Source organism: Panthera tigris, chromosome B2, assembly GCF_018350195.1.
Source record: "Panthera tigris isolate Pti1 chromosome B2, P.tigris_Pti1_mat1.1, whole genome shotgun sequence".
NCBI classification, from domain to species: Eukaryota; Metazoa; Chordata; class Mammalia; order Carnivora; family Felidae; genus Panthera; species Panthera tigris.
In genome coordinates, this window is record NC_056664.1 from 131767188 (window position 1) to 131780578 (window position 13391).

Consider the following 13391-nt stretch of genomic DNA (forward strand, 5'->3'; position numbering starts at 1 on the left):
ATGAGGAGATTACCTGCATCAAAACCACCCGAGGTCTATGAAAATTACAAATTTCCAAGCTCGCCCCAGACCTACTGGATGGGATGGGGATTTAGAACGTGGGTACTGGTAGTTTTAACACACGGTTCAGGGGATTATTATAGACGATAAAGTTTGAAAACAACTGACATCTAGGATCTGTTATGTATATTAATACAAGTGGAATTATTGGAGTAGGAAAAAATTTCCTACTTAATTTATTAGAAAACGGATATTCTTTCAAATCTCAAACTCGCATAATTAATTTGCTATAAAGAATACTTACATTATAAATTCCAAATGTGTTTTCATATAGTCACACTCAGTGACGTTTCATAGAGTCAGTTTCTCATCTGGCTTTGTATCCTGGGGACTGACCCAAGAATGAGTCTTACTCAATGTCAGTGAAAGCCCTTAGCTCATATTAAGTATAAGGAGTTATATTTTGCTACACTTAAAACAGAGAAGTACAGCTAGCATTTAATCTCGTTGTGTTTCTGAACAAAGACTATAGCTACAGGGCTAGGGCATTTCAAACCCAAACAATGTTTTTGTATCACATCACTTTCCCTTTTTAATCTATTCTTTAATCTAAAAAGAAAAATAACAAAATTAAACAATAATTTAGGTTAAAGTTTAAATGGTATAACAAATTTAGAAACATGACAACTTTTAAAAGTGCATTAAACCAGGAGATGGCATTTCAAATATAGAATATCCACAGATAAGCTTCTAGAACTCTTTTTTAAAAAATTTTTTTAATGTTTATTTTTGAGACAGAGAGAGACAGAGCGTGAGTGTGGGAGGGGCAGAGAGAGAGGGAGACACAGAATCTGAAGCAGGCTCCAGGCTCTGAGCTGTCAGAACAGAACCTGATGTGGGGCTCGAACCCACAAACCGTGAGTTCATGACCTGAGCTGAAGTCAGACGTCTAACCAACTGAGCCACCCTAAGTGCCCTAAGAATTAATTCTAACTTAAGTTTGGTTCTCTTCCTTGTCTTGCAGCCACTATTTCCTATCAGCATAGTTCAGAACAAACCTGGTATTCTGTGTACTATGTGGGTGAACTGAAGTTTTTTTTTGAAATTCTACTGTAAGACACACACACACACACACACACACACACACACAATCTATTTTAATTTAAGACAATAAGGATTGGTAAATCCCCAAGGATTCATGCCCAATGTTTCATTATGAAGGAGCTATTCCTCCTTGTCTTCTGATAATATTACATTGTTCTTGTATTATCACTATGGTGTGGTAACTCTGCTTATTACATTTCTAGTATGCATAGTTCATTATTATTATTGCCACATTAAACTGGAGTTGTTTTCTCGATGAAAGCTACTTTTACTCAACTAGATGGCTGTACTTTATGACTCCTGGCACTTATATCTTCCAGGAAATTATGAATGTCCTCAGAATAATGGTCAAAATTAATTTAATGATAATGCAGAAAGATGAAGAAAGTTAAAATTATCCTTTTGAACTATTGTCATCTGTCCGTTTAAGATAATGAATAGCTAGGAAGTGTTCATTGTACACAAAGTGTTCACTACTTTTTCTCTGTACTTCTTGTACAGTGTCATGTAAAGCTATGTCCATATTGTCATACGTTTCATTCACCATCACATTAGGACACAGGTTAGGTTTCAATGATAGCTTTGTGCAAATATTTGTGAAAAGACTTTAAATAAACTAGGTAGGGCTGGTTAAATGTTTCCTAAATTTGTACTAGATTGGTTCTACAATGATTCATCAAAATATTGGTTAAAAATCTTGTATCTAAAATTTTGTTGAGAAACAGGAGATAAAGAAATGCCATCTGACTGCCTGACATTTAACCGAAATTAGTGACCAATAATAACCCACCCCCCCCATGAGACAAATGTAAGGAACAAAATCTATTCATATCTGGACTGTTCTAGGAATGGCGACGACTTGGGAAACTCTACACCTGGGACCACATTTTTACACCTGGTCGGCTTCACACTTCTTATCAATAATCTCTTTCTCCCAAGTCCGTGCTGAGCTAAGGATCAGAGCTAACATTTACTTTGACATTTCACATTCTTTGGGTTCCTATTTGGTGCCAGGGATCATGCTAAATTCTTTATAATTCCATTGGCTTGTATAATTATTAAATCCTGTTTTACAGTTGAGAAAACTTAGAACCTGTGCTTTTAATAACTATAGCATATAATAGGAAGCATCTTTCTACTTTGGTAAATATTTTGATTTGTTATTCTTTTACATTTAGTTGCGCATCTTTTTCGTAAGCTAAAAATATTACCTAGGTACAAATACCTAGATATATGCTACCGTATGGTAGACAAATAATTTGATATGTCTTCTTAGGTTCCAAATATAGGTATTTGTGTCTTTCTGGGAATGGGAAGCATAGTTTCTTATGTAGACAAAAATCGTGGATACTAGCATAATATCTTCGGACTGAGAAATATTTCCAGTCAATCCTAGCCAATATTCTAGTGTAGAATATTAATAAGGCCTTGTTGTATATAAACCCTTAACATTTCCAAAGTGAATATTTGATTATTACAACTCCAAGGTAAGCAGGAAAGAGATTATGATGCTCACTTTAGAGATGAGATAATTGAAGAGAGGGGAACTTCAGTCAACTGATTTGCCCAAGATTACGTAGTTAAATAATGGCAGAGCTTCATCTTAGAACCTTGGCCTTCTGATGACTCACTCAGTGTTTTTCTAGTAGAATGTCCCTCAAATACCACTTAACCTTCTGGTCATTCAAGTCTTTATAGCTCACAACTTTTGTGAATGTGTTAATTTTTCCAAAACTAAACAACTCTACATGGAATACAAAACTGAACTGAAAGATAAAAGATGTGGAGGTTCAAAGCAAAGACGTAATGAGTTCCAAACCACATCATAAACAATCACAAAAATATTCCCTGGAAAATTCAGCTTGAGTCTTCAAAATATTTCTAAGACTGACATTCAAAAGACAAATTCTTTAACTTATAATTTTTCTAATAACAGCATTTGAAACACAAAACATCCTTGTAGCTACCTGCTTTTGTTACTCTGTGCTATGAAAGGAATTTGTGTATGACAACTAGTTTTTGGTCATTCCCACTCTGGACTGACTAAAGAAAATCTTAGCCTTGGTCAAAAATGATATCAATTTCAGCTATTTTGTAATATTTCAAGATGAATATGTGTAAAAGATCAGCATCACAATTCCTATGGAGTTACTTTATTAATCAGTGCCATTTGAGTTTTTCTTATTTATTAAAAAGTCTTACAGTTAAAAAGTAAGTCAAAGTATTATGGGAACATGGTTCTTTTTTCTGTCATTTACAGAGATTTTCCGTGAATGTAATTTACAGAGATTTTTGAATGAGTGAATCCAAGCTCTAATTCACGAGACAGCTGCTCTCTTGCTCGGTTGGGTTTGAATAGTCTCTGTTCCCTTTCTCTCCAATCATCAATTCTATTCTCCACTCTGAAGACCTGCTTTCTCTGCTTATTGATTATCCCTGTTTTTCCATACTCTCTCTGTGGTTTTGTATCTGTAGGCTCTTCTCTGTTTTTTCTTTATAAGTTAAGGCACAGGCTCTGGTCCTAAATTTCCATGTCTTACAAGCTTAGCACCCATATTAACCAACCATACTTTTGTCTCTTACTTCAAATTTTCAGTACATAAAACAAAATGACTCAGCCCAATTTGGAGGTGTGTTTCAATTAGATATGATAAGCAGAATGAAGATTCATATAAATAATGCCACTAAAGCCTGACATGTTAGGACAAAAAGCCCCCAAGAAAGGAGAATGGGCTAGGAAAATACCCATACTATGTCTACTATTAAGAAATATTGTCCTAGTCACCCCAATAAAGAAAAACACAGGGTGTTATGGATGCACATAGAACGTGCACTTAAATGAAACCAGAAAGCATCATAGAAAGTTCCTAGAGGAGGTAATGTATGAGCTGAGATTTGAAGGATAAATGAATAAGAGTTAGGGAAAGACAATGAAGTAGACTATTTAAAGGAATGGAATCAACCTCTACAAAGATAAAAGGTACAAAAGAGTTTGGTATCTTCGGGGAACTGTAGGTTTTTCAAGGTGAATGAAGTGCAGGGTTCGAGAGGGAGAATTACAGGAGATAAATCTGGGGAGTTTGGTAGGGATCAGATTACAGAGTATTAGCCAGGTTTGCTTGAGGAATGTGGTTTTATCCTAGAGGCAATTATAATCCTTTAAGGAATTTTACAAAGAGTCTTGATATGAGAATGCTAATAAGTAGTAGGTAATAGAACCATAACCAAGGATGAATTTTCTGTTTCTAAACAGAAAAACCAGTTGTTAGATAGTTGCATGAATCCTGTCTGAGACAGACTGGGACTTAATCTGAAGGAACAGACAAGAAGAAGAGCTGGGCCAGTGAGCAATGAGGGCATCAGAATCAAGAAGTTGTGGTTTAGGTGGATATGTGCAAAAGGGGAAGGAAGTAGTCAATAACAACTCCCAATATTCTGTACTGGTCATCTGGGAAGAAAATAATGCCTGAAAGGAGGAGCAGAGTTGAAAAGAAATATGCTGGATTTGAGGCATCTATGAGATAAAAAAGTAGAAATGTCTAGTGAGCAGTTGAATAAATAAGTTGGGAGATCAAGAGAGACACAAAAAATGTAATTACTCAAACCATTGGAAGGCATTTCTTACTAATGAAAGATTCTAGGATGGGTATTTCCTTCATGCAGTTATTCAGAGACCTAGGTTGATAGTCCTTTTCCATGTTCAACACGTGCTTTCTCTAGTCGTTCTGCTTAGAGGAAAGAGTGGAAGTTTGAGGACGGACATCTCCTCTTAGGCAAGTGAGGAGGAAGTTGCATATGTCACTTCTTATGCTAGAACCACCATGTGTCCATACCTACTGCGGTGGAGCTAAGAAATGCAATCCTTAGCTTAATGGACATAAAACAGCTTATAATGCTAGTATTATGGAAGAAGAAACTATATAGAAGCTATTAGAGCTTCTATATAGAAGAACTATATAGAACTATTAGAGCTATGGAAGTGGATTAGATTACCTAGGAAGAATGTTTAAAGTAAGAAGTAAAGAAGACCAAGAATGAAACTGAGATATTTCTAGACCTTCTCATGTTGCCTGGGAGTCATCAGGGAGAGTTCCTTGTCTTTCTGTACCTTGACTTACATTTCTTATCTTGCCCTCCCCCTTCCCTGCTGTTTTTTTTGTCTCATGATCGTATACTTCCTAACACAAAACACTACGGTAAGAAATGACTCCATTTCCAGTTACAATTCCAGGGTTATCACCCCCACCACCAACAGTACAGTGTAGTTCTGACCTTCTCCTTTATCTGTGGAGATCAGGGAAAGTACATAGAAGGCATATTATTAAACTTTATATAACTGACAGTTTATAGAGACAATTAATATAAAAGAGTTTGAAGGGAATGAATGATGGTCTAGGACTAACAAGATAAAATTTCACAGGAACATACACAGTATTGTTTCAAAAAACTAAATTTGTGAGAAAGGAGTAGGAGACTTTGCCCAACAACAGTTAATGTGAACACCTCAGCTTTTATTTGACCACAAAATCAATGTTCAGGAACGTTATTATATAGCTGCTAAAAAAGTAATGCAATCTTAGGCTCTATTAGTAGGTTTGGCACACACACACACACACACACACACACACACACACAAATGTTGGTACACGAAACATTTTACACTGAACTCTTGGGAGTTCCATACTAACTTTTACAACTTATTGTCACTCTTGAATTCTTCCTCTCCCTCCCCCCCCAACATCCAATTAATATCAAGTCCCATCTATTCTACCTTTTAAATATTCTGTCACCCTTGTGGTTTTGAGTTGGAATTGGAGATATCAGTATGAACTCATTACAACTATTATATAATATGTCTATTCTAATATACATTTTATATCTATAATGTCTATAATCTATGTATAACACCTATATTATAGATATAACATAATTATATAACACGTACATATTACATACCTAATTTTACAGAAAGAGGTATACACACATGTACTTCTGTGTGTGCATGTAGGTTTCTTAGGTCCGTCAAATAGGTGGGCCTAGTGGTAAAGACACCAAAAGAGCAATGAGCACAACTAACACCCAGATCTTTGTTTCTAAATACGACTTTTCACTGAAAAGACCCAGGGATCCTTAGAGAAATAACTGAGCCCAGGGTTGGGACAGGGAAACTATGAAATGAGGCTGGGACTTTGTGTTGTACCAGAAAGTAAGAAAGTGCTAAGAAAGGACCTCTCAAAAAGGACAGGATCCAACTTGATGAATACTAAAAATAGTGGATGAAATGTTGTTGAACAAAAATTTACATAGCTTCAGAGTAATCACCAGAAATTACTTATTAACTACAAAGAGGAGAAATGCTCTCCTGGGGATCATTTGATAACATATAAAAATATTGAATCTCTATGATATACACCTAAAACTATTGGATACTGTATGTCAATTATGCTTCCATAGAAAAGAAGAAACAAATAAAAATGTTTAAATATAATATTCTCCCCAATCTGTAAAATAAAAATGTTCACATATAGAGGATAGGCCATTTAAATCTTAACTTTCGTCTTAACTCCAGTAGAGGCATCGAAATATATGTGTATATATAATATTGCATATATACGCATGGCTTTTCCACATATATATTTCATTTTACATATTCCTGTCATAAAATATTTATATGGCTAAAATATTTAATACTGTGCTATATATATTTACTATGGAAATGTTCACAAAATGAAAATAATTTTTTTCTTGTTTTTCAGGGGTTATTTTTGAAATACAATCTAATTTGTTTGCCATATGCATATCTCAGAAAGAAACTGTACATACCTTTTAGAAAGGTTAAAGCAAAGGCAAAACAAAAGAATGCTTAAAATTTTAAAAGGAGGAAAAACAGTAACTTTATAGGTTAACCTAACAAACAAAAATTTCTTTAAGTTATCAAGGTTAACATTGGTAATAATGAAACCAATTGACATTATGTGCTTCCCAAAATGATATGCTGAGAAGGACAGAGCATCACTTTTATGTTATTACAATAAAAAATACAAAACCTAAAGCTAATTGTAGGGAAACATCAAAGAAATCCAAACTGAAGGAAATTCTGCAAAGTTACTGGCTTTACTCTTCCAAAGCGTCAAGATCATGAAAGGAAAAGGAAGGCTGAGGAACCGTTTTTGGATGAAAGGAAAGTAAAGAAACATGACAATTAATACACCCTGTGATCCTGGATTGTATCCTGGACAAGAAAGAAAGCTATATAATATACCGTTGGAACAATTTGTGAAATTTGAAGAAGAACTATGAATCAGATAATAATATTGTGCCAATGTTACATTTCCTGAATTTGATAAAAATACTTTGGTTATGTAAGAGACAGTCTTTAGGAAATACATATTGAAGTATTTGTGCATAGAAACGAAAGAGAGAGAGAGAGAGAGGAAAGAACAAATGCTACAGTGAACGGGGAAAAATGTTAAGAATTGTTTGGTAGAGAATATAATAGAGTTCTTTGCAATATTTCTTGCAGCTTTTATGAGGTAAAGAATTGTCTCAAAATTAGAAGCTAGAAAGAAAAACTTCCAAGTTTGACCTAAGTAGTTAGCAATAGATCTTTTTCTAAATCTGATAAATATTTCTAAGGTTAAGAGGATACATTCTTAATCCACTCATCTAGGAGCTTCCATCTGCTATGTACAAAAGAAAAGAAAAGAAAAGAAAAGAAAAGTTTGTGAAGTGTTTTGTTTACATTAACGCTATGCTGTTGTCTGAGATAACTTATATTTTAACATATAGCCAGGAGCTCCTGTCACCTGGATGTCATCTGGAAGGTCAGCTTTCAATAATGGAACTTCAGAGAGTAAGAAAAGCATACTACTAGATCTAAAAGACTTTTAGGATACTAAGTGTGATCTCAAATAAGCTAAAAATATGCCGTAAGTGTCACAACATCTTGGGCCGTTTCATCCTTAGGATAAATCTGCCATCGCTATGAGCAAATGCTAAAAAGAGAATTCTCGGCAGAGTGCTCCAGACGTAGAGTTACAATTCGACTCCGTCAGTCACTAGATGAATTTAAAAAGATAACGCTTAGGTATTTAGTATATTGGTATTCCTAACAAGAACTCTACAAATAAAGTACTATTATCCCAATTTTACAAATAAAGAAACTAAAGCAGAGAGATGTTGAGTAACTTTCCCAAGCTCACACAGTCTATAACAACTTGAGCTAGGACTCAAACCCTAAGATCTACTAAAGATAGTGCCTTTTCCCTTTTCCTCTTTCTACTGCAAACATTCCAAGAGAGAATTTGCTTAGGTGTGGTAGGTGATAAAAAGGCTACATAGAGCCAGTGTGGCTATCCTGTCACCCAGGAGTGCTTTTCTAGAAATCTACCCATAAGAAATAATCGGCATTTCAAATCAAAATTTATGTTCTAGAATGTTATTCATTCTCACACTTTAAATATCCAATAATTGGTTAAATAAATCATGGTAGATACAATGGTATAGTATAACTTAGTATAGTATATAATAGTATAAATTATTAATTATTATAAGAAGATGAATATTATATGATTTTCATTAAAAGGAACAGAATACAAAATTATTTAGACAGTGTGGTTTAAATATATATCTATATATATACCTATATAATATACTTAGTATATACATGTATGTATGTATAAGTATATATGTATATACTAAGTATATTATATTAGTATATACTAAGTATATTATACACACACACACACACACACACACACATAATATATACAAAATTATTTAGGCAGTATGGTTTAAATATATATACCTATATAATATACTTAGTATATACATATATATACTTAGTATATACATATATATACACACATATATATTATATATACTTAGTACATATACATACATACATATGTATACATATATATGTATGTGTACTGAGTATATTATATTAGTATATACTAAGTATATTACATATTTTATATATATATATATATATATATACATATATACGTAGGAAAAAGAAGGGTATGAATCAAAACGTTAACATGTTTATCACTAAGTATTGCAAGTGATTTGGATTACATTTATATACCTTATCTTTATTTTCAAAACTTTCTAATATTAGTTTTAATCACTTATAATTTAAAAAAGCCAATAAGCAGCATTTAAAAGAAGATTCAATGCAGTCTTTGAAAATTAAGAAAGAAAAGAAGAAAGTTAGAAGAAAGAAATCCAGTAGACTAGGTGCCTCCTCTTGTCTATATTCATCAAAAAACCAAGAAGTAAATGGAGTCCCTACCAGTAGCAGGCTCGGCAAAGATGAGATATAGCAAGTCACTGATGAAAAGAGAGTAAACTATACGGGGGAATCTTACCAGCACACCCACACAGGTTTCCAGTGGCACTCCTGGTGCCATCTTCAAAAAAGGGATGGCAAAAAAAAAAAAAAAAAATCAGGGAAAGTGTAATGCACTCACTGTTTATAAAAACATTCAGGGAAAAATCAAAATAAGTCTTTGAATTCAGAAATTAAAAAGAAATAAAAATAGAGGATGGAAACTATTCTATATAATATTATAATGGCGGATGCATGTCAGTATGCCATTTGTCAAAACCCCCAGAATGAACAGCATCCAGAGTGAACTGTTAATGTAAACTGTGGACTCTGGGGCATAATCATGTGTCGATGTCGGTTCATCTATTGTAACAAATGTACCACTCTAAAGTCAATAACGGGAAGTGTGTGTGTGTGTGTGTGTGTGTGTGTGTGTGTGTACGCGCGCGCGCGCGCTCTCGCCCGCGTGGAGGTGGCATCTATGGGAACTTGCCGTGCTTTCCACTCAATTTTGCTCTGAACCTACAATTGTTCTAAAACATAAAGTTTTTAAAGTAAAAAACAAAATAAAAAAGAAATGAAAATGGAATTTTCTTGTAAAATCTAGCACAAATCTCTAACCATTCTAACTTTAAGTTATGAAATCACAAAGAGATTAATTTAACTTAAATTGATTTAATTGAATTTTATTTAATTGAATTTGATTTAATTGAATTTAAATGTTCATATAGTAGTCTCCTCTCATCCTCACACCATCACAAGAAGGGTAAGAACACTACTACCATAAGATATTCTGAGAGAGAGAGAGACCACATTCCTGTAACTTTTTTGACAGTACAGTACATTGTCATAATTGTTCTATTGCATTATTACATAGTAGTTACTGTTAATCTCTTAGTGTGCCTAATTTATAAATTAAATTTTATCATAGATATCTATGTATCAGAGGAAAAAAGCATGTGATTTCAGGCTTCTGCTGGGAGTCTTGGAACATATTCCCCAAGGAATGTGCCCTTATATTTTACGCCTGTATTCCTCAAGAGGTAGGAAAAATTTTTTTAATGTTTATTTATTTTTGAGAGAGAGATAGACAGAGGACAAGCAGGGGAGGGGCGGCGGGGGGGGGAGGCACAGAACGTGAAGCAGGCTCCAGGCTCTGGGCTGTCAGCACAGAGCCTGACGCGGGGCTCGAACCCATGAACCGTGAGATCATGACCTGAGCCAAAGTCGGATGCTTAACTGACTGAGCCACCCAGGCATCCTGGAAAATTATTTTTTTTAAGAAAAGTGGGTGTGGCGGGGCCGGTATGGGTGAAAAATGATAGATAAATAGGTAGATACTATGCATTTACAAAATACCTAGCTAGGCACTGGTACTAACTACTGGAGATAAAACAAAGGCAAATGCTTATCCTTTAAGGGACCGTAGCCTAGCAGAGAGGCAGACGTGCCAACCATCAGGGCCCCTGCCTACTGAGCTGCATACTGTGTTGCATTAACCCCAGAGGGGGCATCCTCATAGTAAGCTAGGAAATGAATGACAGAACTTAGAGTTGCTCAGCAGTCCTATAAAGAGTTACAAAACGAAAAGAGGTGGGCTGTGGGGCCATAAGTGACCAGGCACCCAGTGTCTTTGTGGGAGAGATAAAAGCTTCATAGGTTAGGTGACACAGTACATGAAACTAATGGGAGGGAAAGAAGGAGGGCAGGTTCCATGTGTGAGCAAAAGCAGGATTAGGGAAGAGAAGATAATGTCCCATGTCTCTGGAAAGCAAAGTGCAAGGTGCATAGACAAAAGGTAAACTGGAGAAGTAGGCAGGGACCTCACAGGGAGGAGACAGAAAGTCACAGTTTTATACTGGGGCAGGACGTGAAGAGACTTGAAGTGCTTTGAATTAGGACATGACATGATTAGACTTTTAGATTAAAACAAACAATAATAATCCTTGGGTAGCAAGGAGAGATTCTATACTAAAGACAGGAAGACCGTCAACTCAATGTTGGCAGTAATCTGACAACAGCGAGGTCCCAAATGAGGGTAAATGGTGTGACTGAGGTGGGAGCAGGCAAGGGGGAGGGAAGGGAAGAGACCAAGAGCTAGAATCCTGGCAGCTAGTGTCTAATTGAACGTGGTAGTGAGTGAGAAGAAAAACTCTCAAAGGACTTCCCAGGCACTGGGCTTGGTCACTGGATGTGGTCTTTCCAGAAGAGAAAATACAAGGGCCATATTCCAAGGAAGAGATGAGAAGAAACGGTGCTTTCAGGATCTATAGCTCCCCTATGTGTGTTATGGGCACACACATCAAAGGACCATACTTCCTGCCAAGGGAAGTGTGCCTGTCAGCTGGCAGTCAGTCTCTTGTTTCCCCAGAGGACAGGGAAACACTAATGCTGGACCTGAACTCAGATGAGCGGAGTTTCCTCTCCTCTAAGGGATGATCATCAGCTGCTTTTCTGGGGAATGCTGGCAGGATAGAGCATGTGCCATCTCTGATCAGGAGGGCACTTAGCTAGTGTCTTCATACATGGGAAGAACACGAATGAAATTGAAATAGGCATGCATTCAATGAAAAACATCCAATTAAGAAAAACAGATCATTAACTATCTTTCCATACTAGCATCAAAGGCACATTTATTAATAATATAACTGGACAAAACTGTCTGAAAGGCATTCCATAAAAATCATTAAAGTCTATCATTCAAGAGATTTTAGGGAACCGAAGTTCAAATATCAAATGACAGACATAAAACAACCACCCTCAGGCTTAAAGTGACTCCACGTGGATAAATACATAAATATCAAAGTATGTAGTTTGAAGAAGGTGAGCTCAGAGAGTTGCACATGGAGGCAAAAACACAGAAAAACAGTCACCTCCCTTTCAAAACACCAAGGAAAGCTTCATTGAGTACATACTCTTTTCTCTGTGTGTAGAACGATGAGCTTGGATTTCTGGGAATAGGATCACTTTCCACACAGAAGACATAGCCCAGAGTGGTTTGTAAGGAGTGGGGGAATTTGGTGAAAGCAGAACCATGTCCATTTTCTCAGGGAGAGATAATATGCAGGATCTTGGAGGTACGGGGTGGTGATCACAGATGAAACTTTCAATGGGAAGCCATTCTGAGTACTACGGTGACTAATGTGTGCACTTAATTACAGTAAGTGACCGCTGTATTGAGTCAAACTAGGAGCACATGCAAATCCCGCCCCCCCCCCCCCGCCCCCAGATTGTGGCTTATTAGAGAGAAGTGTATTTTGATTACATCATAGTTTTATTATGCATTCTTCCCAGGCTTAAGTTGAGTGTTGTTACTCCTATTGTTGTAAGTTTCCAGTTTTCAAGTATAATGACAATGTGCCTCTTGCATATTTTAGGAATTAAAAATAGATTTCTATTTCAGGTGAGAGAAATAACTGCCTGGGAAGAGGAACTCTTGAACCACAAGGAAATTATTTTCATCCAAATATCCTTAGTGATTAAAAAATAAAAAGAGACTGAAAAGAATCCAGAACAGTTTCAATACTGCAGGATCTCTGCCACAACATGTTAGTGCGATGAGCACTTTCATAACACCATCCATATAACCTTTACTGCTGGTAACTGTACGGGCAGAACAGGTTTTGCAAACTATGACTTGTAAACAGAAATTTACCAGGCTAGAATTCTTGTAATCCTTGTAAAAATTAATAATGATGTTTATTTTAAAATAACACCCAAACAAAGGCAGTGATTTAAATGTTTTAATGTACAAATCAGAAGGCATTTAGAATGGAGTACATTTTGGGGGTGTTCAGCTGGCTCAGTCAGTTAAGCCTCGGAGTCTTGATTTCAGCTCAGGTCATGACCTCACGGTCTGAGAAACGGAGCCCCATATCCCATTCTGCACTGACAGCATGGAGCCTGCTTGGGATTCTCTCTCTACCTCTCTCTCTCTGCTCCTCCCCCGCTCTCT

The 13391-nt window shown here is 36.0% G+C and overlaps 1 long non-coding RNA gene across 2 annotated transcripts in view; it reads left to right on the plus strand.

The window, feature by feature from the left end:
• The window catches only part of LOC122238447, a 53843-nt gene extending 40919 nt beyond the window's left edge, over positions 1-12924 (plus strand). For both annotated transcript variants that reach the window (XR_006217364.1, XR_006217365.1), the window contains exons 4-5: positions 10368-10479; positions 12840-12924. This is a non-coding gene — a long non-coding RNA (uncharacterized LOC122238447). The remainder of the gene's footprint in view (positions 1-10367; positions 10480-12839) is intronic.
• The last annotated feature ends 467 nt before the right edge of the window (positions 12925-13391 follow it).